Raw genomic sequence first — 27,737 nt, 5'->3', positions numbered from 1 at the left:
CCTCGGCTGATCACTGTCACTTTTACAGGGGCCGATTATCAGCCGCAAGAACATTTCAGACAATACACATAGCAACTCGCCCTACGCAGAGACGATACAGAGGAAAGGTTTTTATAAAAATAGCTGGTTGAATAAAATGCAAGGGACAACACACTTTATAGAACAAGCTACTTCTGGTGCTTATGATATAACAGAAAGGGATGGGTCCTAGATAGCGAGATAAGTTCTTGCCCTGGATACAGGAAAGCCTAGCTACATTCTGTGCTCTCCCCTCTCAGTATGTGCAAAGCAAATAAGATGTCATATTCTTCTGTAGTTAACATAATGCATAAGGTCCGGACCCTTCCCCCATTGCACAATCATACCGACCCTTTTCCTCTTCAAACACCTTCAACAACAATTGGCTGCCCAACAATAATTACTTCTGGCTTTCCCATACCCATGAACTTACTGTACGTCACAGCCAAAGCCTTGTGTGTTTCCTAAATCCCTGTCCGTGGCTCATCCCTCTGAGAACAAAAGGCTCCAACAGCAAAAATCCAACACACCAGACTCTTTCATTGGGGAGTCGGGAGACTATAAGTCAGACATGTTGCCAGCAGAAGGTTCGGACAAAGTCATTATACAATGTATTGTCTCCTTACATAACTTCCAACATTTCTCTGGTCATTTTGGTTTACAATATAGAAACTAAACAATGAAACTTTGAGAACTATTATTCTAAAGGGGTGTACCTCTGGGGGTAATGTGCTATAATATACTTGAATAGAGGTTATAATTTGGACAAGTAAAAGATATACAGACAAACAGACAGATATCATTCCTATCCTTCAGTACATGTAGAAACATAGAACAGGGAGATACATGTCTTTTTTAATTCACTGTTGGAAGAAATAATGTAGAGTGAATGGAGAGATGGCGGGCTGCATATTACAATTAGACTGATATACAGTTCAGCTATACTTAGGGTCACAGGGCTAGCTGTATACATTGTAATACAAAAGTATATTATCTGTAGCACCAAGAAGAAGCTCATACTCTTCACAGCACTGAAATGAGCCTCTAAGTTTGGGCTTTGAAAACCGGACCCGGAGCTCCTCATCCGTCTGGTGTGCATCCACAGAGAGTGAACTAACAGGAAGGTTGTGATACAGACAATGAGAAATGGTGGACATGAGAGTAAGAGGGGAAGCAGGAATATTATAAAATTGATTTTATCCCCCTCTATTTCCGATACAGTCATGTTCTCCATTAATTGATGCTGTGGTATATAGGCACTCCAACCAAATGGAAGACCAGAAGCTACAGAAATCAGCAGAGAAGCCAGAAGGAACCATGGGACCAGGGTGGAGATCTTGGTCTTTAGAAAGATGAAGAACTTCCAGTTGTAGCTTGTAATCTTCACACAGTAAAAGACACAGAGGACGGTGGTGAACCAGAGATTGGTAAAATGCAGAATCATTGTGATTATCACTAATGTGGATGGAATTTGAACGAAATTATTCCATGGATCAAAACGAAAAGGAATGGAAGTAAAGAACATAATAAAGATGAATAAGCTTCTGGAAGTTGCCAAAGAGCTCAGGATTTTATCACCAATAGGAAGAGACTTCCTTGTTCTCCATTTCATGAAATTTGCCGCCACGATGATGAGATTTATAAAGATTCCAGCAATGCATTCAATATACAGCAAACACTGGAAAACAAGTACTATGGTTTCCATCATAATCTTTCTTCTGAGATATTGTGACTGGTCTGCAGGGTGGAAGCCTGGGAGTAATGATCTGGTTATACGTCTTCTTTATACAGATTTCACATCCATTCCTCATGTAAATTACAGGTATGTGTTCATGTGCATGCAAATCTGAAATGCAGAAGACGGACTATGAAAACTAGCTGTAGTGTAGGCGTCCCAACAACCAGCATCTAGGACACAAGCCAATTGCTCTTAATATCCATGGAGGACATTCTATGGAGTCTGTCTTCAGTCAGTTGTTCACTATTGCCCACTGTGTTCTAATAATCAGAAGTGATCTCTGTACTTAAAAAAAACCCCAACAAAACACTGAATATATATGGCAAGTTTTCAGAAGCCGCAGTTACACTGTGATCTCTACAAGGTCTCCGGCAGATAATAAACCATAATGTTACCTTGTAGGCCAGGGACATCTTTCTACTGATTTTTTTCTTTCTTGCTTGTTTGTATTCTGATATATTCTACACACATTTTCTTATTATTTATCTGCTACTCGGAAACATAACTCCATCAGATATACTGATATTCTTCCCACGTGATTTTCCCCCACCCCACTGTGCCTTTATTTTAATTAAATAATCTTTTTGATCATTTTGTTCTCTTTACTCTCAGTATGTTCATGGTAATTGTCATGGCTGCCGCGGTGTCCCATACTTCTGGCTGCCACTGCATCTGTTTCCCAGCTCTCTTCTTACTGCGGATGCAAGAGCTGGCATGCCAAGGCCCACCACCACCTCCCTTTCAACAGTAGAATCTGTGCTTGTACTATACCAGCCCTGACCATTTGTGTCCTCGTCCAGAAAACTCCCGCACCTAGGCTGTGTAGGAGAGTCCTTCCTAGGAGTGAATGCATCATCTCCACGTTTGTCCTTGCCCGTCGTGGTCCCTGTTCCAACTGAACAGCAACATCATTTCAATTCAGCGGGCAACTTCATTGATACCTCTTAGGTACAAACATGGCAACTCTTGGTGGTCCGACTAGCTAAATCGCTGACCATATATGCTGTTATGGGCAAATTTGTCCAGTTCTGTACAGAACCAGTGACCCTTCAAGTGGGTGGCTACATAAAGAGGAATCACTTTCTATGTATAGCCTCAGTGGCGTAGCCACCGTGGTCGCGGGGGTCGCCGCCGCGACCGGGCCCGCCACAAGGGGGGCCCGCGGGGCCCCCCGATCAATCACTCTTGTGACCGCAAGCATTGTTTTGCTTGCGGTCACAAGAGTCGGGCTCCGTCTTCCCCCGGCTGCTGCGCGGCTGCCGGGGGTGTCGCGTCTTACCCCCGGCAGCGCGCGCATCCCAGAACTCCCTGCGCGCCTTGGGCCCTGACTTCCGGTTCCGGCGCGCAGGGAGTTCTGGGATGCGCGCGCTGCCGGGGATAAGACGCGACACCCCCGGCAGCCGCGCAGCAGTCGGGGACAGACCAGGAGGAGTGAGAATCAACGTGGGAGCGCGATGTCAGGTGAGTTAAGTTTTGTTTTTTTTATCAGCCTGTACGGGTGGGGGGAAAGGAGGGGGGCATCTATGAGGGTGGGGGGAAAGGAGGGGGCCATCTATGAGGGTGGGGGGAAAGGAGGGGGCCATCTATGAGGGTGGGGGGAAAGAGGGGGCCATCTATGAGGGTGGGGGGGAAGGAGGGGGGCATCTATGAGGGTGGGGGGGAAGGAGGGGGGCATCTATGAGGGTGGGGGAGAAGGAGGGGGGCATCTATGAGGGTGGGGGGAAGAGGGGGCCATTTATGAGGGTGGGGGGAAAGAGGGGGGCCATCTATGAGGGTGGGGGGAAGGAGGGGGCCATCTATGAGGGTGGGGGGAAGGAGGGGGCCATCTATGAGGGTGGGGGGAAGGAGGGGCCATCTATGAGGGTGGGGGGAAAGAGGGGCCATCTATGAGGGTGGGGGGAAAGAGGGGCCATCTATGAGGGTGGGGGGAAAGAGGGGGGCATCTATGAGGGTGGGGGGGGAAGGGGACCATCTATAAGGGAGGGAGGAAGGGGACCATCTATAAAGGGGGGGAAAGGGGACCATCTATAAGGGAGGGGGGGAAGGGGACCATCTATAAGGGAGGGGGGGAAGGGGACCATCTATAAGGGAGGGGGGGGTGAAGGGGACCATCTATAAGGGAGGGGGGGGGGGAAGGGGACCATCTATAAGGGAGGGGGGGGGAAGGGGACCATCTATAAGGGAGGGGGGGGGGAGGGGACCATCTATAAGGGAGGGTGGGGGGAGAGGGGGCCATCTATAAGGGAGGGTGGGGGGAGAGGGGACCATCCATAAGGGAGGGTGAGGAGAGAGGGGGCCATCTATAAGGGAGGGGGTATAGGGGGCCATCTATAAGGGAGGGGGTAGAGGGGGCCATCTATAAGGGAGGGGGTAGAGGGGGCCATCTATAAGGGAGGGGGGCAACATAGGGGGAGAGGGAATACACAGAGGGGGGCATATATTATTAGGAGGTCACATAGAGTCAGGGCTACCCACTAAATGAGGGTGTAAAGGGGACAGTACAGATGTGCAGTGTGTAGAGAGATGAGGATGGTGTCAGAGTGTGGAGCCTAATATGTCTGTCTGGCAGATTCTGTGGATTTGTGGCTCCGAGAAGTTCTCATAACGGCCTAGGACGGATGGAGAAGATGATGAAAAGGAAAGAACTCCGATCAGAGAAGACGTCCCCTGTGAGTCACCTGATATATCTGCACTGTAATGTATATGGTGTATAGAGCCTGTGTAGAGCTGGGGCCACCTCTATATGACTGGATGAGGTGATTTAGTATACTGGATTTGGTCAGTAACAATATGGTGGTGATGGTAGTGGTTGTGGTGTGGCGGTAATGTTTCCTCCCTATATACTGGTATTACTGGTAATATTGGTCTCAGTATACAGGATTTGGTCGGTAACAGTATGGCGGTAATAGGTAATATCTGTCTTGGTGTGTGTGTGTGTATATATATATATATATATATATATATATACATACAGTGGTACCTTGGTTTAAGAGTAACTTCGTTTAAGAGCGTTTTGGTTTAAGAGCTCACAGTTTTTCAAAATTGTGACTTGGTTTAAGAACATTGCTTTGGTTTAAGAACTTCCTGTATCGGGTGGGAGCGCGAGTGGAGAAGGGGCATGGCCTGCATAGCGGGGTCTACAGCACTGTACTCTAAACACCTTCCAAATCATAGCAGATCCCCTTCAGGCTGGGGCTTACATCAGGGGACAGGACTGTGTGGGGGGGGGTAATCTCTCCATAGCTGTAACCCCTCTCTCCCCGGACAGAGAGTGCTGCATGTATGTGCCCACATCTGTCCTGCTCCTTCCTTCCTGCTCCCTGCAGTCTCTGTCAGCCCTTGTGTTTCCCATCCTCTCCATTACTGTACAGTACAGAATAATAAATATATTTGGGGTGTGGAACCAATTGTCTGCATTTACATGATTTCTTATAGGAAAATTTGCTTTGGTTTAAGAGTGGATTTGGATTACAAGCACGGTCCTGGAACGAATTATGCTCATAATCCAAGGCACCACTGTGTGTGTATATATATATATATATATATATATATATATATACACAAACACACACAACAATAGCATCACTTGGTCGTGAAAGGAGGGGGGGGGCCCAAGTTGGCCTCTCGCACCAGGGCCCAGGAGACATTAGCTACGCCCCTGTATAGCCTTGCTCCTTTTTGGTGATTCTTTTGGGACTCCAATGGCTGCATCTTCATGTTTCTAACCTTGATTGCAAGATTGTGGAGGTCTTATGCTGTGGCAAGAACTGCTACAACCACTCTGAGGACCTCTAATGGTAGGCCCTCTTCCAAACTTCTGGATTCCTCCAAGTCGTTGCCTGGTCTCCCAGCTCAGTACCAGAATTTTGCGGATGTTTTTTTCAGAAAAGCAAGCTATAATGCTGCCTCTGCACGATCTATACCATTGTCACATTGACCTTCTACAGGGTGCTATGCCCCTGTGACGAAGAAATCTTGGTTCCACCGACTGAAGCCATGTCTGCCTACATCAAAGAAAACCTGCAGAAAGGCTTCATCCGCAGGTCTTCCTCTCCAGCTGGTGCTGGCTTTTCTTCAGAAGAAGAATGTCTCTCTCCTTCTGGGCATTGATTACCGGAGTCTTACAAGTTGACAGTGAAAAATAAGTATTCCCTGCCTTTAATCTTAGAACTGTTCAGTCCCCTTTGTGGTGTTTGGATGTTCACAAAACTGCACCTGCTGGGTGTGTACAATTATCCCATTAATATCTATACGAACCATAAAAATCTTCTATATCGTCAGGACGGCTCAGTGCCTTAACCCCAGGCAAGTCAGGTGGTACCTCTTCTTCTCCAGATTTAACTTTGTCATACGTTCTCTCATAGGCCTCTAATGTTCTTGGACACCCCTCGGCACATCTTTCCTCCTGAATGCTTAGTTCCTGTGGCTACCTCGGTTCTGCAGAATTTCCCTTCTGCCAAGACCTATGTGTGGCCAGCGCTTAGCAGGAGAATTTTGAAATGGGGTCATGCTTCTTTGGTCACCGAGCAACCTGGAATCCATAAAACCAGGCAATTGATTTCCTGTTATTACTGGTGGCCAAGTATTTTCAATGATGTCAAGGACTACCTGTGCCTAAAACAAGGCTTCCCATTTAAAATCAGCCGGTCTATTCTAGCCTTTGCCCATTCAAGATCGCCCTTGAGCGCATATAGCTATGGACTGTCACCGACCTTCCTCCTTCAGCAGGCAACACCATCATTTGGGTGGTCACGGATCCTTTTTTTATTTTTTAATGTCCCATTTTCTACTGCTTCCCAGTTTGCCTTCTGCTCCTCGCTAGCCAGTCTTTAGGTACAGAACATCTTCCTGCTGCATGGACTGCCACAGCATATTGTTTGCAATTGTTTCCAAGTTTTGGCCTTTTCCAACTCTAGGTAAAGCTAGACTTTTGTTCTGCTTACCATCCTCAAACCAACGGGCAATTTGACAGAGTCAACCAAGTCCTAGGAAATTATCTTTGCCATTTTGTTTCTGCTCGCCAGGACAACTAGAGGACTGAATTTAGTTTTTCAACTTCTCCAGATCTATGATTTATTTAACAATCCCAAATCAAGCTTCAGTCCTTTATACTCATTTTCCTTTTTAGCTTTCCTTTGTAAACTGATATATAACAATGTCTGTGCAATGTCTGTCTGTGTGTCTGTCCTTTAAACAGAATTACTTAGAACATTAGAATATGGAAAGGATTAAGCAACGCTATATCTTCATGTGTAGGCAAGATAATAATAATACAATGAGGAGGTATATAAATATGGTCTGATCACTAGTCTGCAGGGTGGAAGCCTTTTTGTAATGATCTGATTATTCCTCATGTTTAGCTTTCTTGTCCATTCCTCATGTACATTGCAGGTATCTTTTCCATGTGGATGCAAATAAGTGACCTGACAGGCTGATTATAAAAACTGCTGTGTTCAACAGGAGTATTGTGGTGTTCATTGGGTGGTCCAGTGCTCAACCACCGAGATGATATTTCGGTGGTTGAAATATAGCTCAGCCAGTTAGGATGTAGTTGTGATGGTAGTGCTAACTCAGAACACAGGTGTGATCATACACCTGCTTTTAGTTCGTGTGGCTGGCTATATTGATCCCCAATGGTCGGTGACCTGCCAGGCTGTGATGGGTCCCTTGGGCTCTTATCACAGTGGTCCAGAGTGAAGAGATGACCCACCCAGACTGTCGGTACCGCCACCCACAGAAAGGGGAAAATTACCCAAGGACGGTGTAACCTGTGTGTATAAGTGCTGGTGCAATTATCACTGAGTTCCAGTAGCATAAATAAACTGATCTTTACTGACAAGTCTCTTGTAATACAGATTAGGCTGAGTTCACACTATGTATATTTCAGTCAGTATTGTGGTCCTCATAGCAACCAAAACCAGGAGTGGAATAAAAACACAGAAAGGCTCTGTTCACACAATGTTGAAATTGAGTGGATGGCCGCCATATAACGGTAAATAACTGCCAATATTTCAATGCAACAACTGTTTTTTTAAGATAACAGTAAATATTTGCCATTAAATGGCGGCCATCCACTCAATTACAACATTATGTGAACAGAGCCTTTCTGTGCTTTCAATCCACTCCTGGTTTTGGTTGCTATGAGGACCTGACATGAGGACCAAATACTGCCTGAAATATACTGTGTGTGAACCCAGCCTTAGGCTACGTTCACACTACTTACGTAGTTTGCGTACAATGGAAAGTATACGATCTAGGGGCGCACAGTTCACACTACATACGAACTTACGCCCAGATCGTATGCGGCGCCGTAAAAAATGAACCAGACCATTATTTCGGGACGGAAATGCCGTAACTTACGCCCGTAGCGTAACATGCGGTCCCGTACGTAGTGGTGATTTCTTCATTTTGCCAGCTTTTTGTTCCGATCCAAAAGGTTCTGTGGGGTGTCCGGGGCTAGGTGAAGATTTCCAAGTAAAAGACCACTGTTAGATCGCTACGAAGAGCGCTCGGGAAGCGTGAGTACGCTACGGGCGTAAGTTCACGGTCCGTCCGTATCCGGCCGCAACTTGCGTAAAGTCCCGGCCGGAGTTTCATACGTATATGTCCGGCCGCGAAAAATATGCGGCCGGACATATACGTAGTGTGAAACTAGCCTTAGGGTGCACTCACACCTACAGGATCCGCAGCAGATCTGCAGCAGATCCGCAGCAGATTTGATGGTGCAGATTTGATGCTGTGTTCAGTTATTTAAATAAAATCTGCTGCGGATCCGGTAAGTGTGAACATACCCTTAAAGGAGAAGTCCGGCAAAAAAAAATAAAATAAAAAATAAAGTCTTGTATTGCCCCTCAAAAGTTATACAAATCACCAATATACACTCATTACGGGAAATGCTTAAAAAATGCTTTTTTCCCTGCACATAGTACTGCATCAAGGCTTCACTTCCTGAATAAAATGGTGATGTCACTTCCTGGATAAAATTGTGATGTCACGACTAGAGATGAGTGAGTAGTGAAATATTCGACTTTTGAGAATTCGAATCGAATAGGCATCGAGTATTCGATCCCATTATAGTCTATGGGGAAAAAATTTGCGGCACTTGGAAATCAAAATTCGACCACTTGGAGGTCACCAAGTCCCCCATGAAACTTCCCTAAACGATGCAAACACCTCCGGAATGACACTGGGACATTAGAGGGAGCATGCCTGGGTGCACCCAACACCCCAAAATCGTTGTATAATGCCACTCTCTGCAGTTGCGAAGGAAAAATATTTGCGAACGCTTTACAAACATTTATGGCAATGTTCACACATTTCGTTCTTATTTCTTGCGCAGTGTTACATACTGTACATGATTCCAATGTGGGTCCGCAGAGCGTCATGTTATGCGCGCGTATCACGCATAATGCTGTACGAACGTTACTGGAACAGTATGTATGACGTGCCTTTTTCAGGGCTACTGGAACAGTATACATCAGGTGCCCTTAGTGGGCTACTGGAACAATATGTATAACATGCCCTTAGTGGTGTTAAACAGGGACACTATAAGTCACTTGTACACACAGGGTACTGGAATGAATACAGCTGCTGGTGCTGCTGATGCTGCTGTTATATCATCTATTTCTTAGCACTGTGAAGCTTTTGATTCAGAGATGACTTTTTCGCTTGATCTTAGCCCTGAAAAGGACTTTTGGGTTCTGTAGTAATCCTGCCTGACCAAAACGCTACTAAAACCTATCTCTCCCTGCTGCAAGATCTTTCCCTGCCTAGGTTGAAAGCTCATCTGCGGTCGAGAGGCGGGAGCCAAGTATTTAAGATTCGAGGTCATGTGGTTCAGCTATCCAATGAGGGTAGACGCCGTTTTCGTGCTGCGTGTGTACTCCCAGGGTCTTTCAAGGCCTTCCTGCATTGTCATTGGATTAAAAAAAGCGCCAACTGCGATGGGAGGGCTTTCGAATGTTTCCCACATATTCGCCTCACTACACGATTTAATTACATTTTTTCGAATACCGCAATATTTGATCGAATACCTACTCGATTGAATCGTATTCGCTCATCTCTAGTCCCGACCCGACTCCTAGAGCTGTGCGGGCTGTGGCTGCTGAAGAGGATGATGGCAGGAGGATGCTCAATGTCCCTCAGTGTCCCCCTGCCATCATTATCTTCAGCAGCCACAGCCCACACAGCTCTGGGAGTTGGGTCATGACATCACCATGTTATCCAGGAAGTGACATCACCATGTTATCCAGGAAGTGAAGCCTTGATGCAGTAGTAAGTACAGGGAAAAAAGCATTTCCCGTAATAAGTGTATATTGGTGATTGTATAACTTATTTTGCCGGACTTCTCCTTTAACTTCAGAAAGATATAACATCTCGATTACTATCCACATATTGAAAGTTAAGGTCATTTACTGAAGACACTACAGAGGTTAAGTGTATCAGTCAATTCAGAACACTTTTCATAGACGTATCAGACATTTTGTTCGACAGCTGTCTGAATGCAGAGACAGGCTGCACAGTATAGCATCTATTGAGATCCCCGACACTGGTCTTGTGTCCCAGACGCTGGTTTTAGTGATTTCCCTGTTTAACACTAAAGACATTTTTCATAGTCAGCCTGCCGGATCACAGATTTACATGCACATTGAACATATACCTGCAATTTACATGAGGAATAGACATGAAATCTGTATAAAGAAGCCACATACCAGATCATTACACAAAGGAAGAGTCATCCTAAAGACAAGCCACAATATCTATTTCAAAAGAAAGATTACAATGGATATAACAGAATTCGCTCTCCGGTATACTTTTGCATCTGTGCTGTATACTGAATGTATTGCTGGAGTTATCATAAATCTCATCATCGTGGCAGCCAATTTTATGAAATTGAAAACAATGAAATCTCTTCCTATAGGTGATACAACCCTAAGCTCTTTGGCAACTTCCAGAAGCTTATTCCTCATGTATTCAGTCCTGTCTTTTTTTTTTTTTTTTTGCTATTTGATTTGTGGAGTAGTGACAGTCAGGTTGTGTCTATATTAGTGATAATCACAATGACTCTGCACTTTATGAATTTCTGGTTCGCCACTGTCCTCTGTGTCTTTTACTGTGTCAAGATTACAAGCTACAACTGGAAGTTCCTCATCTTCCTAAAGACCAAGATCTCCACCTTGGTCCCATGGTTCCTCCTGGCTTGTCGGCTGATATCTGTAGCTTCTGGTCTTCCACTTGGTTGGTTTATTAATAAGAAACAGGTACAGAATCTAACAATGGAGACTATAACCATTCCCAGAGCTGTGATAGATGAAATTTCTCAGGCCAAGTTTCTACTTCACCTCCTAATTAGAGATGAGAAAACTTTTTAAAAGTTCAGTCCGACCAGACTTTCGGATTTTTTCGGAAAGTTCGGTTCAACCGAATTTCGGATTTCTTCGTATTTCATAGTTTAAAGCATCTATATGATACGGGGGTAGTGTATTTGGTTGAATTTAGGGCTCTACATGTCAGTAACATCTTTATCTTTTCGATATCTCAAAGTCTTTTTTTTTTTTAGACTTCAATATTCACCATTACAGGGTCTATGCAGGAAATTCAGCATTACAGGGCCTATGCAGGAAAAAGGTCACAAATGCAGTGAAGGAGCAGCAGTAGGCATTGGAGGCCAGTGGAGGTCCAGCAATAGTCAGTACAGGAGAAGCAGTAGTCAACATGGAGGCCAGGCAGGAGCAGCAGTAGCCAACATGGAGGCCAGGCAGGAGCAGCAGTAGCCAACATGGAGGTCAGGCAGGAGCAACAGTAGCCAACATGGAGGACAGGCAGGAGCAACAGTAGTCAACATGGAGGGCAGGCAGGATCATCAGTAGCCAACATGGAGGCCAGGCAGGAGCAGCAGTAGCCAACATGGAGGCCAAGCAGGAGCAGGAGTAGACAACATAGAGCCCAGGCAGGAGCAGCAGTAGTCATGGATGCCAGTTAAGTCCCAGCAGTAGTCAACATGGAGGCCAATTAAGGCCCAGCTGTAGCCAACAAGGAGGCAAGGGCAGGCACACCAGTAGTCAACCTAGATGCCAGTTAAGGCCCAGCAGTAGCCAACAAGAAGGCAAGGGCAGGCACACCAGTAGTCAACCTAGATGTCAGTTAAGGCCCAGCAGTAGCCAACAAGGAGGCAAGGGCAGACACACCAGTAGTCAACCTAGATGCCAGTTAAGGCCCAGCAGTGGCCAACATGGAGGCAAGGGCAGGCACACCAGTAGTCAACCTAGATGCCAGTTAAGGCCCAGCAGTAGCCAACATGGAGGTAAGGGCAGGAGCAGCAGTAGCCAACATGGAGGCCAAGCAGGAGCAGCAGTAGACAACATAGAGCCCAGGCAGGAGCAGCAGTAGTCATGGATGCCAGTTAAGTCCTAGCAGTAGTCAACATGGAGGCCAATTAAGGCCCAGATTTAGCCAACAAGGAGGCAAGGGCAGGCACACCAGTAGTCAACCTAGATGCCAGTTAAGGCCCAGCAGTAGCCAACAAAGAGGCAAGGGCAGACACACCAGTAGTCAACCTAGATGCCAGTTAAGGCCCAGCAGTAGCCAACAAAGAGGCAAGGGTAGACACACCAGTAGTCAACCTAGATGCCAGTTAAGGCCCAGCAGTAGCCAACATGGAGGCAAGGACAGGCACACCAGTAGTCAACCTAGATGCCAGTTAAGGCCCAGCAGTAGCCAACAAAGAGGCAAGGGCAGACACACCAGTAGTCAACCTAGATGCCAGTTAAGGCCCAGCAGTAGCCAACATGGAGGCAAGGACAGGCACACCAGTAGTCAACCTAGATGCCAGTTAAGGCCCAGCAGTAGCCAACATGGAGGAAAGGGCAGGCACAGCAGTAGTCAACATGGATGCCAGTTAAGGCCCAGCAGTAGCCAACATGGAGGAAAGGGCAGGCCCAGCAGTAGCCAACATGAAGGCAAGGGCAGGCACAGCAGTAGTCAACATGGATGCCAGTTAAGGCCCAGCAGTAGTCAACATGGATGCCAGTTAAGGCCCAGCAGTAGTCAACATGGATGCCAGTTAAGGCCAAGGCAAGTAGCCAACAAGAAGGCAAGGGCAGGCACACCAGTAGTCAACCTAGATGCCAGCTAAGACCCAGCAGTAGCCAACAAGGAGGCAAGGCCAGGCACACCAGTAGTCAACCTAGATGCCAGTTAAGGCCCAGCAGTAGCCAATATGGAGGCAAGGGCAGGCACACCAGTAGTCAACCTAGATGCCAGTTAAGGCCCAGCAGTAGCCAACATGGAGGCAAGGGCAGGCACAGCAGCAGCCAACATGGAGCCAAGGGCAGGAGCAACAGTAGTCAACATGGAGGCCAAGCAGGAGCAACAATATCCAACATTCAAATTCTGATTGCTACACTTGATGAGAACTGTATTTTCTGTAATATATAGGACTTGTGTATATATATATATATATATATATATATATATATATATATATATATATGCATATAGGACTTGTAATATATAGGTGTTAGGAACCGGACAGCAGGACAAGACAAGACAAGACAGTGAGCCCTAAGCTCAGCCCCGCCCACTGTCCTCTACCTACTTGCCACTATCCGCCCTAAGATGGCGGCGAGCAACTGGACGGCAGTCCCTGCACTGGCTAGGTGAAACACAAATACAAAACAGACAGACAAACACAATGAGGAAAAGTCCACAAGCCGGGTCACAACAGTCGGGCAGCAAAAGTACAAAATCAGGATCCAAAGGCGTAATCAGAAAACAGGCAATATGATCAGGGGCAGGCAGCAAGCAAGGGAGGTCAGAGGTACAAAGCAATAGTCAGGAGATGCAAAGAAACAGAATCCACAAGCAGGCAGAGACTAAGTCAATAACCAGCAATAAATGCACAGACTGAGGTTTGTTATATAGGAGACCAGGGCTCTGGTCCAGAACGTAATTGGACCATCCCCCTGATCTCCAAGCACAGACACCTGAGAACAAGACAGATCCACTGGCAGGAAGACCTGTCAGTCACAGCAGAACCAGAACACAGATTAACCCTGACATGGCCAGACAGAACTCAGCAGGTGAAGTCGGGTGTGTCTCCCAAAGAGAGCAAATAAACCAGTGTTCAGACACAGCAAAACAAAACACAGAACAGAATAAGAGAATATCAGCGCCTTCTCGGCCGCACAGCACGAGCAGAGGGACGCATAACGCTCCGCAAAGATACCATCCTGACAATAGGACAAGTAAAGAAATTGTCTATATATATATATATATATATATATATATATATATATATATATATATATATATATATATAGCCCTTTTTTAAGATATTCTATTATACACCTGCACCAGGTATTTTTGTCTCTCAGGATAAGACGGATGTGATATACACACTATCAGAAGTATAAGACTTGTATATCTGTACAGCACCTTTTTGTTCTGTGCACCCTTTGCTGTACTATGCCAAATCTATCTATCTTTCGCCCTCTCTGTATTTCTTTCTCAATCATTAGATTTTCTCCTCTCCACTTTCCTAATCTTTCCTCTCCTTTCCTACAATATCTCCTCAGTAGTCTGTAGTACACAACAGCAGCAGCAGCACCAGCAGCTTTTTGTCAATGATGAGCTCTGTGCACCGCTAACAGTATGCTTCCTCTCTCTCTCTACACACTGCGTCATGTGACCGCACCTCTTAAAGGAATACTCCAAGCGCTGTATCTAGGAGGACTTGTCCCTTCCTAAGACATCATAAGTGGTGGCTTCCAAAAATTTAATAAATTAAGTTATGAAATTGAACTTATACTTCATGAAGAGCATAACAAAATCGCCAGTCTGCTCGTGTGGGTTGTCATCTGTGGGATACTATATATTTTCTCTGTGTTGTCTCTGCTTGTGCAAGATGTCATCTGTAGGATAATATCTCTGTATTTCTCTGTATTGTCGTATGTGGGATATTTCTCTCTCTGTATTATCTCTGCTCGTGTGGCTTCTCCTCTATAGAATACTATTTTTAAATTCAATATATGCAAATGTTAAATTTGTTGTACTTTTAATTAATTGTCATGTAATAAACATTATTTTAGCTCTTTAGGACAAGGACAATTTAAATTTTACATTTTTTCCTCCTTGTTTTTTTTTTTCTTCAAAGATGTTTTATTAGTGCCATTTTTAAAGTATGGAACCTACATATTGATATTCATCAATAGAAAGATGACAAAAAAAGATGACAAGCAGGATCTTTGAATTTTATTACAATAATAGCCATTTAACAGTATGTGAATGTATTTGATTACATAGAATACAATAACAATGCCTAGTGAGAGGCTCCATCGCCAAATTAAACAATAAAGGCAACAGGGGGCATCCCTGTCTTGTGCCTTTTTGGAGAGGGAAACTATCTGAGCGGAAGCCCGGAGTGTGAATTCTGGCCTTAGGGGATGTATATATAGTAGAGATAAAATTCATGAAATGACCAATAATGTTGGTTAGAGTCATATCCAGCCATTCCCAACTGATATTATCAAAGGCCTTCTCTGCATCAATAGCTAAGAGGCCTTTGATGGGCGTGATTTATAAAACAAACGTGTTGTATGCAAATGAATGGAACCCTGACTGGAGTGTGCATAAGCCCTATAAGTGGAAAATTTTCTTTCAAGTTTGCTGGAGCTGACAGGTATCGGAGCGGGGATGAGCAGAGGATGGAGGCACCCTCTCAAGCAGCTGCCATCTCCACATACATTGGAACTGGAAGTCCCTCCTTGCTTTTTAAGAGCCATAACTTTACCTTTTCTTATAAGTAGTAGACAAGGTCCCAGTAACTACAGGACAGTTACCTGACATGTTTAATAGTACAAATAATGGACACTTTAAAAAACAAAACAAAAAAAAACTACTTGACTCCTAAAAAAACAAAACTTGATGGACGCAAACCAGCATGGCTTTAGTGATGGTAGATCATGTCACTAATCTCATTGATAAATCTATGTCTCAAAAGTGCTAAATGAAGGTACCAGGATATCACCTATCTGGACTTAAGCAAAGATTCTGATACGGTTCCCCATTAAGAGTTCATAGAGAAGATATTAGGACTAAATCCCTGGATTTGTGGTTGGTACAGGATCAGAGGGTGGTTAGAAGTGGAGTGTGTTCTAACATAGAAAAAGGTTAGGTAGGTACGGTTTGTCTGTTTGCTGATGACACTAGGGCAATAGTGTTGATATTCCTAAAGGTGTGTAATGGCTGGAAATGTGGAACTGCTGGACCATGACAAGCGAGTCTAAGGGGATACTAGTTTTCACCAGAGCCTGCCGCCAGGCAGGTTGGTCTTGCTGCATCAGATGACCTCTGGTTTGGCTTGCTTGCGGTGGCAGGAGAGGTGAAATGGAGAACAATGTAGCCAGCCAGGAACAGCAGCAGGGGTCAGTGCAATGTACAGAAACACAGACAGGAATACGGGTAGGAATGGTCAGGGAACACTTTAATGGGGTAGCGGCAGAGATGATCCAACAAAGGAGCGAGGCAGGAAGTATTTATGCACTTTTTAATCTGAGTAGCAGCACTGGCCTTTTGAATCTCAGAGTCAGGCATGCGTGCCCTAAGAGCCGAAGATGCGTACGTTAGCAAAGAGAGAAGATGCCAAGGGTGGGGATGGGTAAGTGAGAGGGGGACAGACTGCAGGTGGACCTAAGTCCTTACATCTGGGCTGGAGGAGCAGGTGCGGTGGCAGTCACAATACGGGTTACTAATGTCAGTAGTGTTTAAAATGATTTAGTTTTAATAGTTTTACCAATAATGTAAGATAATGCATTTGAGGAGACGGAATTCTCTAACGGAGTATCATATTGACGGATGTGTGATAGCAAAGACTTCAAAAGAGAAGGATTTAGAGCTAGTGATTTCTGACACCTTACAATAAGTAACCAGTGCAAACATGCGTAAGGGAAAGCAATGCAATAAAGTAATGGGACACTACAACTTCCAGTTGCCAAAAACTTGTTTCTCTTTATATATATTCTGCAATTTCACAATAAAGATTACAAAAGTCTTCAACATGCAGATAGACAAAAAAGAAAGAAACGTCACCACAGTGTATCGAACAGACGCCAGATGGTCTTCACACCCTGGTTAGGTGCTAGCAAGTCTCTGTCCTTCGAGGTTCTCACCCTCTGGGGAACGATGACGTCGACACGTACGCTGTGTACCTGTCGACGTCATCGTTCCCGGCCGAATGCGTATGAACATGCGGCTGGATGCGTACGAACCGCGAACATACGCCCATAGTACAGTTATGCTTCCCTAGCTTGTTTCGTAGCGATCTGAAACAGGTCATTTACTTGGAAATCTTCGCCCAGCCCAATAAAACTCACAGAACCTTTTGGATCGAAAAAATCAAGTTGGCTGAGATAAGTACTTCGTACGGGACCGCACTGAAATCCACGGCCGTGAGTTTCAACATTTCCGTCCTCAAACAATGGTCTTGTTCATTTTTCACGGCGCCGTATACGATCCGGCCGTAAGCTCATACTTGGTGTGCATTGTGCGGGCGTATATCGTATACTTCCCAGCGAACGCATCAACCTCAAAACTACGTGCGTATATTCGCGGTTCGCACTACGGACAGAAACATACGCAGTGTGAACATAGCCTTAAATACTAAAGTTGGCATCCCGATTGTCCACTAACAGGTGATATTAATGGAGAGAAGGGTCAAAGACTGTCAGATTTTTCTCACATTTGTTATCAAAGCAATAAGCCTCAACCACAGATTTAGGGAACACGTGAACTTTTGACTCATAAACGTTTATAAGTATGCTAGGCGGAGAGAGTGAGCTCTGCATCTCTGTGCCTCCGACTGACATTACACACACCTCCAGGGACAATCCACAAGCCTTGGAGACGTGTGTGATCTAAGAGGTAAACACAGAAGATTGAAAAAGCATATTTACCACTCCCAAGGATGCCGGCCACTTAGTGGCATCACAGCTTGGCCACCGCATAGTGGTGGTTGGTAACCTAAGCAAAAAGCCAAAATGCAAAGGTAAACAATTTTGCCAATTTATCACATAATAAAAGTTTAGGAGATGAGAATACACCTTTAACTACAGAAAGATATCACATCTCGATTACTATCCACATATTGAAAGGTAAGGTCATCTACTGAAGACTCTACAGAGGTCAATTCAGAAAACTTTTCATATGTCAGAGATGTATCAGACATTTTCTTTGACAGGGGTCTGAATGCAGAGACAGGCTGCACAGTATGGCCTCCATTGAGATCCCCGGCACTGGTCTTGTGTCCCGGACGCTGGTTTTAGTGATTTCCCTGTTTAAAACTGAAGACATTTTTCATAGTCAGCCTGCCGGATCACAGATTTACATGTACATTGAACATAAACCTGCAATTTACATGAAGAATAGACATGAAATCTGTATAAAGCAGCCACATAACCAGATCATTACACAAAGGCTTCCATCCTAAAGACAAGTCAGGATATCAATTTGAGAAGAAACATTACGATGGATACAACAGAATTTGCTCTCCGGTATACTTTTGCATCTGTGCTGTATACTGAATGCATTGCTGGAGTCATCATAAATCTCATCATCGTGGCGGCCAATTTCATGAAATGGAAAACAATAAAATGCCTTTCTATAGGTGATACAATCCTGAGCTCTTTAGCAACTTCCAGAAGCGTATCCCTCATGTTTTCATTCCTGTCTTATCTGTCTTCTCTATTTGATTTGTGGAGTAGTGACATTCTGGTTGTGTCTACATTAGTGATAATCACAATGATTCTGCATTTTACCAATCTCTGGTTCGCCACCGTCCTCTGTGTCTTTTACTGTGTGAAGATCACAAGCTATAACTGGAAGTTCTTCATCTTTCTGAAGACCAAGATCTCCACCCTGGTCCCATGGTTCCTTCTTGCTTCTCTGCTGATTTCTGTAGCTTCTGGTTTTCCATTTGGATGGTACACCTATAGAATACAGATACAAAATCTAACTATGGAAAACATGACTGTATCCGGAACAGAGGAAGATAAAAGCAATGTTTCCATATTCTGGCTTCCCCTAATAATCTCATGTCCACCATTCCTGATATTTCTGGTTGCAATCTTCCTGTTACTTCACTCTCTGTGGATGCACACCAGACGGATGAGGAGCTCCGGGTCCGGTTTTCGAAGCCCAAACTTAGAAACTCACTTCAGTGCTGTGAAGAGTATGAGCTTCTTTTTAGTCTTACAGATAATATACTTTTGTATCACAATGTATACATTGAGCCCGGTGACCTTCAGTTCAGCTGACATGTTTATCAATCTTATTGTAATATGCAGCCCGCCATCTCTCCATTCACTATACATTATTTCTTCCAACAGTGAATTAAAAAAGACATGTATCTCCCTGTTCTATAGTCCTAGAAATTGTGGTGAAGGATAGGAATGGTATCTATCTATCTAAAGAAATGGAAAACCGCAGCACTCCGGATACGCTCAAAAAAACATGGTGTTTATTTACACCCAAAAAACTTGCCTATCTAACCTTGCCTTACTGTATCTATCTATCTATCTATCTATCTATCTATCTATCCTTACTTGTCAATTTCCTATCCTCTACTCAAGTACATTATAGCACATTACCCTCAGAGCTAAATCCCTTAAAATAACTAGTTCTCAGCTACAATGTTGCTCTTCAGTTTCACATTTTTAGCTTTCTGCATTGTAAATCAGGATGACTAGAGAAATATTTTTAGTAACTTAAGGTGCCCATACATCTTATATTAAAGTTGTCTGAACCTTCTGCCTGCGGCATGTTTGGCTGATAGAATACTGTGTATGGTGGCCTCCTGACTCTCCACTGACTGGTGATCCCGATGGAAAGAAGAGTTGGGCATGTTAGATTTTTGCACCCAGCTACCTAATTAATCCATTCTTACTTGTCCATTTCCTACTCGCTACTCGAGTATATTATAGCACATTACCCCCAGAGCTACACCCCCCATTAGAATAATAACTCTCAGCTACAATATTGCCCTTCAGTTTCACTTTTTAGATTTCTGCATTGTAAACCAGAATGACCAGAGACATGTTGTAAGTTATGTAAAGAGATGTGTCCCAACCTTCTACCTGCAACATTTCTGGCTTATATTACAACTTGTATGGCGGTCTCCCGACTCCCCAATGACTGATGAAAGTTGGGGGAGAAATAAGTTGGGGTGTTGGATTTTTGCTGCCCGAGCCTTTGGTTCTTAGAGGGATAAGCCATGAAGAGAGATTTAGGAAACACATGAGGTTTCGGCTGTAATGAAAGTTCATGGGTATGGGAGGCCAGAAGAGATAATTGTTGGCCAATCGATTATTGAAAGTGTATGAGAAGCAAAAAGCTCCTTCTCATTCAAGTTTGATAACAGCTGGTCAGTATGGTTGTGCGATAGAGGAAACGTCAGGACCATATAATATGTTAACTACAGAAGGATAGGACATCCCAGTTGCCTTGCACACACTGAGAGGGAAGAGCACAGAATGTAGCTAGGCTCTTCTGCATTCAAAGAAAAAACTTGTATCTAGGAGGACTTGTATCTTTCTAAGACATCATACCTGCCAGGAGCAGCAAAAAAAAATGACAATTTGATAATAACATACATTATTATATCTTTACTAAATCCCCTCTATGTTGATTAATTATTATTATTATTATTATTATTATTATTATTATTATTTTAAGTTTTAACCTGGAAGTAGAATATTTTGGGAAGATGATAGTGGTGTTTTCGGCATTTTAAACCTTATTTTGAAAAGTAGTTCCTCGTCTTCAATACACCAACATAAAAAATAATTCAATTTAAAACTATATATAGTATATACCCCTCCCTTGATGAATTATACAGAATGAACACAGTATCGCGGTCTGAATGTCCAAAATTTTTAATTAAAATTTCCTACACATTATTAAGGCTATGTTCACACAACGAATATTTTCGTAAAATCACGGCCTTTGTATTACGAGAATATGCAACAATCACGGCCGTTGTATTACGAGAATATACGTTGCATTGCTGTTTATGGGATCCCGGCTGGACCGTAAACAAATGTGTACAACGGAAACAAAGCAGGGTGAAAGTACCATACATTGGCTGTCCAATATTGGAGAAAATAAGCAATATTACAATTAAATATGCCAGGTTTATTTTTATACAGTGCCCCATCAGTAGTGGCTTTTAAAGAAAAATCAACAGTCTCTGCTCATGTGGGTTGTCATCTGTGGGATACTGTATATTTTCTCTGTATTGTCTCTGCTCGTGCCACTTTTGATCTGTGGGATACTATATTTTTTTTCTCTGTGTTGCCTCTGCTTGTGTGTGTTGTAGTATGTAGGATATTTTATTTTCTCTGTATTATCTTTGCTGGTGTGGGTTGTGTTATGTGGGATATTACTTTCTCTATATTATCTCTGCTTTTGTGGGTTAATCCAAAAGTCTTCAGCAACACCAGAAATAATAGAGTGTGGGTGCACGTGTCACCAAACCGGACCCAGGTCCGTATGAAGTATCAGAATAGATGAAGGAGACCGCACTTACAAGGACATTTTTTTGGAAGTGTGGTCTCCTTCATCTATTCTGCTCTTGTGGGTTGTCTTATGTGGGACATTTCTTTCTCTACATTATCTCTGCTCATGTGGGTTGTAGAATACCTTTTTTAAATTCAATATATGGAAATGTTAAATTTGTTGTACTTTTTATTAACCGTCAAGTAATAAAGATTATTTAACCTCTTTAGAACAAGGCCAATTTTATTTTGAAAATTGTTCTTCCTCCTTGCCTTTTAGGAGCCATAACTTTACATTTTCGTATAAGTAGTAGACAAGGTCCCAGTAAGTACAGGACAGTTACCTGACATCTTGAATAGTATAAATGCTGGAAACTATTCTAAAAGTAGAGACATATCTCTATGTCTCAAAAGTGCTGAATGAAAGTGGTACCAGGATATCATCTATCTGGACTTAAGCAAAGCCTCTGATACAGTTCCCCATTAGGAGTTGATAGAGAAGTTATTAGGAATTGGACTAAATCCCTGGATAGTTCAGTGGATTTGTGGTTGGTACAGGATCAGAGGATGGTTAGAAATGTAATGTATTCTGACATAGAAGAAGGTTAGGTAGGTAAGGTTTGTCTGTTTGCTGATGACACTAGGGCAATAGTGTTGGAATTACTGAAGTTGTGTAAGTCTAAGCGGATGTTAGTCTTCACCAGAGTCCTTGGCTAGGCAGGTTGGGCTTGCTGCGTCAGGTGACCCCAGGCTCCTACCCCTGGTTTGGTTAGCTTGTAGTGGAGAGGTGCAACGGAGAACAATGTAGGCAGCCAGGAACAGCAGCAGGGGTCAGTGCAGGAACACGGTCAGGAATACGGGCAGGAACGGGCAGGGGACACTTTAATGGGGTAGGGGCAGAGAAGATCCAACAAAGGAGCGAGGCAGGATGGAAGTATTTATATACATTTTATGTTGAGTAGCAGCACTGGCCTTTTAAAGGGGTAGTCCACCCAAAAAATTTTTCTTTCAGATCAACTGGTGCCATAAAGTGCCAGAGATTTGTAATTCACTTCTATTAAAAAATCTTAAGTCTTCCAGTACTTATCAGCTGCTGTTTGTCCAGCAGGAAGTGGTGTTTTCTTTCCAGTCTGACACAGTGCTCTCTGCTGCCATCTCTGTCCATGTCAGGAACTGTCCAGAGCAGTAGCAAATCCCCATAGAAAACCTCTCCTGCTCTCTAGACTGTAAATAATACAACTTCCTGTTGGGCATACAACAGCTGATAAGTACTGGAAGGCTTGAGATTTTTTAATAGAAGTAAATTACAAATCTCTGGCACTTCATGGCAGCAGTTGATTTGAAAGAATTTTTTTTGGGGTGGACTACCCCTTTAAATCCCCCGAGGCCTGCGTGCCCTAGGAGGCGAAGACGCACACATCAGCAAAGAGAGAAGATGCCAGGGGTGGGGACGTGTAAGTAAGGGGGGCCGGACTGCAGGTGGACCTGAGTCCCGACCTCTGGGCTGGATTATTGGGTGGGGCGGCGTTCCATAGTGTGGGTTAGCACCGGAGCCGTGACAAGGTGTCAGTAATATGGAAAATGCTTTAGTTTTAAGGAAAAGGAATTCTCTAACCGAGTATCATTTTGGTGGATCGGTGATAGCAAAGACTTTAAAAGAAAAGGATTTAGGGGGGTAGTGATTTCTGACACCCTATAGTAAGTAACCAGTCCAGACAGGCAATAGGGAAGGCTAATCATATGCTGGGCTGTATAGCTAGAGGTATAACTAGTAAAAAGATAGAGATTGTGATCCCGCTGTATAGAGCTCTGGAATGCTAGTTTTGCCAGTTTTAGATACTAACTGATGACATGTTAAAAGTAATTTGTAGTGACAGGTACACCTTAAATTAAAAGCCATTGAAGCAGATGGATATGCCTGAAAAAGTAGATCGGTAGATCGGTCACACATTCAAAAAGTGAGTCATAATTCAAGCAACCACAGGCATTAGGCTTCACTAGTATCACTGATATCCAGGTAACCACAGGTATAAGACTTTACTGGTATCTAGGTAACCACAAGCACTGGGTTTCACCTGTATCCAGGCAAACACAGGTGCTCACTGGTTTCTCACTGGTATCCAGGTAACCACAGGTAGTAGGCCTCACTGCCATCCAGGCAACCACAGGTGCTAGGCATCACTGGTATGCAGGCAACCACAGGTGCTAGGCATCACTGGTATCCAGGCATCCACAGGTGCTAGGCATCACTGGTATCCAGGCAACCACAGGTGCTAGGCATCAATGGTATCCAGGCATCCACAGGTGCTAGGCATCACTGGTATCCAGGCAACCACAGGTGCTAGGCATCAATGGTATCCAGGCAACCACATGTGCTAAGCATCACTGGTATCCAGGCAACCACATGTGCTTGGAATCACTGGTATCCAGGCAACCACATGTGCTAGGAATCACTGGTATCCAGGCAACCACAAGGTACTAGACATCAATGGTATCCAGACAACCACAGGTATTAGACATCAATGGTATCCAGGGTACCACAGGTACTAGTAGGAATCACTGGTATCCAGGTAATGGTAACCACAGGTATTAGGAATCACTGGTATCCAGGGAACCAGAGGTACTAGGCATCAGTGGTATCCAGGCAACCACAGGTGCTAGGAATCACTGGTATTAAGGCAACCACAGGTACTAGTAGGAATCACTGGTATCCAGGTAACGGTAACCAAAGGTATTAGGATCACTAGTATCCATGCAACCACAGATACTAGAAATCACTGGTATCCAGGCAACCACAGGTACTAGGCATCAGTGGTATCCAGGCAACCAAAGGTGCTAGGCATCACTGGTATGCAGGCAACCACAGGTGCTAGGCATCACTGGTATCCAGGCAACCACAGGTGCTAGGCATCACTGGTATCCAGGCAACCACAGGTGCTAGGCATCACTGGTATCCAGGCAACCACAGGTGCTAGGCATCAATGGTATCCAGGCAACCACAGGTGCTAGGCATCACTGGTATCCAGGCAACCACAGGTGCTAGGCATCACTGGTATCCAGGCAACCACAGGTGCTAGGCATCACTGGTATCCAGGCAACCACATGTGCTAAGCATCACTGGTATCCAGGCAACCACAGGGGTAGGCATAACTGGTATCCAGGCAACCACAGGTGCTAGGAATCACTGGTATCCAGGACACCACAGGTACTAGTAGGAATCACTGGTATCCAGGTAACGGTAACCACAGGTATTAGGAATCACTGGTATCCATGCAACCTCAGATACTAGGAATCACTGGTATCCAGGGAACCACAGGTACTAGGCATCAGTGGCATGCAGGCAACCACAGGTGCTAGGCATCACTGGTATCCAGGCAACCACAGGTGCTAGGCATCACTGCCATCCAGGCAACCACAGGTGCTAGGCATCACTGGTATCCAGGCAACCAAAGGTGCTAGGCATCAATGGTATCCAGGCAACCACAGGTGCTAGGCATCAATGGTATCCAGGCAACCACATGTGTTAAGCATCACTGGTATCCAGGCAACCACATGTGCTAGGAATCACTGGTATCCAGACAACCACAGGTATTAGACATCAATGGTATCCAGGCAACCACAGGTACTAGTAGGAATCACTGGTATCCAGGTAACGGTAACCACAGGTATTAGAAATCACTGGTATCCAGGGAACCACAGGTACTAGGCCTCACTGCCATCCAGGTAACCACAGGTTCTAGTAGAAATCACTGGTATCCAGGGAACCACAGGTACTAGGCCTCACTGCCATCCAGGTAACCACAGGTTCTAGTAGAAATCACTGGTATCCAGGTAACGGTAACCACAGGTATTAGGAATCACTAGTATCCATGCAACCTCAGATACTAGGAATCACTGGTATCCAGGCAACCACAGGTATTAGGCATCAGTGGTATCCAGGCAACCACAGGTGCTAGGCATCACTGGTATCACTTCACCACTTCACCCCTCATCATCCTCTTGTTCCATCATCATCATACCACTACATCCTCATCATCCTCTTGTTCCATCATCATCATACCACTACATCCTCATCATCCTCTTGTTCCTTCATCATCATACCACTACACCCCTCATCATACTCTTGTTTCATCATCATACCACTACACCCCCATCATCCTCTTGTTCCATCATCATCATCATCATCATCATACCACTACATCCTCATCATCTTCTTGTTCCATCATCATACCACTACACCCCTCATCATCCTCTTGTTCCTTCATAATCCTCTTGTTCCTTCATCATCATACCACTACACCCCCATCATCCTCTTGTTCCATCATCATCATACCACTACATCCTCATCATCCTCTTGTTCCTTCATCATCATACCACTACACCCCTCATCATCCTCTTGTTCCATCATCATCATCATCATACCACTACATCCTCATCATCTTCTTGTTCCATCATCATACCACTACACCCCTCATCATCTTCTTGTTCCATCATACCACTACACCCCTCATCATCCTCTTGTTCCATCATCATCATACCACTACACCCCCATCATCCTCTTGTTCCATCATCATACCACTACACCCCTCATCCTCCTCTTGTTCCATCATCATCATACCACTACATTCCCATCATCCTCTTGTTCCATCATCATTATACCACTACACCCCTCATCATCCTCTTGTTCCATCATCATACCACTACATCCCCATCATCCTTGTTCCATCATCATCATACCACTACACCCCTCATCATCCTCTTGTTCCATCATCATCATCATACCACTACACCCCTCATCATCCTCTTGTTCCATCATCATCATCATACCACTACACCCCTCATCTTCCTCTTGTTCCATCATCATCATCATCATACTACTACACCCCCATCATCCTCTTGTTCCTTCATCATCATACCACTACACCCCATCATCCTCTTGTTCCATCATCATCATACCACTACACCCCTCATCATCCTCTTGTTCCATCATCATACCACTACATCCGCATCATCCTCGTTCCATCATCATCATACCACTACACCCCTCATCATCCTCTTGTTCCATCATCATACCACTACACCCCCATCATCCTCTTGTTCCATCATCTTACCACTACACCCCTCATCCTCCTCTTGTTCCATCATCATCATCATACCACTACATTCTCATCATCCTCTTGTTCCATCATCATCATACCACTACACCCCTCATCATCCTCTTGTTCCATCATCATACCACTACATCCCCATCATCCTCGTTCCATCATCATCATACCACTACACCCCTCATCATCCTTTTGTTCCATCATCATACCACTACATCCCCATCATCTTCTTGTTCCATCATCATCATCATCATCATACCACTACACCCCTCATCATCCTCTTGTTCCATCATCATCATCATCATACCACTACACCCCTCATCTTCCTCTTGTTCCATCATCATCATCATCATCATCATACTACTACACCCCCATCATCCTCTTGTTCCTTCATCATACCACTACACCCCATCATCCTCTTGTTCCATCATCATCATACCACTACACCCCTCATCATCCTCTTGTTCCATCATCATACCACTACATCCCCATCATCCTCGTTCCATCATCATCATACCACTACACCCCTCATCATCCTCTTGTTCCATCATCATACCACTACACCCCCATCATCCTCTTGTTCCATCATCATACCACTACACCCCTCATCCTCCTCTTGTTCCATCATCATCATACCACTACATTCCCATCATCCTCTTGTTCCATCATCATCATACCACTACACCCCTCATCATCCTCTTGTTCCATCATCATACCACTACATCCCCATCATCCTCGTTCCATCATCATCATACCACTACATCCCCATCATCCTCTTGTTCCATCATCATCATCATCATACCACTACACCCCTCATCATCCACTTGTTCCATCATCATCATCATACCACTACACCCCTCATCCTCCTCTTGTTCCATCATCATCATACCACTACACCCCCATCATCCTCTTGTTCCTTCATCATCATACCACTACATCCCATCATCCTCTTGTTCCATCATCATACCACTACACCCCTCATCATTCTCTTGTTCCATCATCATCATACCACTACACCCCCATCATCCTCTTGTTCCTTCATCATCATACCACTACACCCCCATCATCCTCTTGTTCCATCATCATCATACCACTACACCCCTCATCATCTTCTTGTTCCATCATCATCATACCACTACACCCCCATCATCCTCTTGTTCCATCATCATACCACTAAACCCCTCATCATCCCCTTAAAAACAAAAAAATCTATACTCACCTGCATGATTTCTGTAGCCCCCAGGTCACACGCGCTGGCGGGCTTCCCCCGGCGGGAGGCGGGGCTTAGCGCGGAGGGGGCGGAGCTTCGCGGGACCTGTTTTTTTTCTT

The sequence above is a fragment of the Dendropsophus ebraccatus genome, chromosome 6 (assembly GCF_027789765.1).
Source record: "Dendropsophus ebraccatus isolate aDenEbr1 chromosome 6, aDenEbr1.pat, whole genome shotgun sequence".
Classification (NCBI taxonomy): Eukaryota; Metazoa; Chordata; class Amphibia; order Anura; family Hylidae; genus Dendropsophus; species Dendropsophus ebraccatus.
This window is presented reverse-complemented; position numbering follows the sequence as displayed.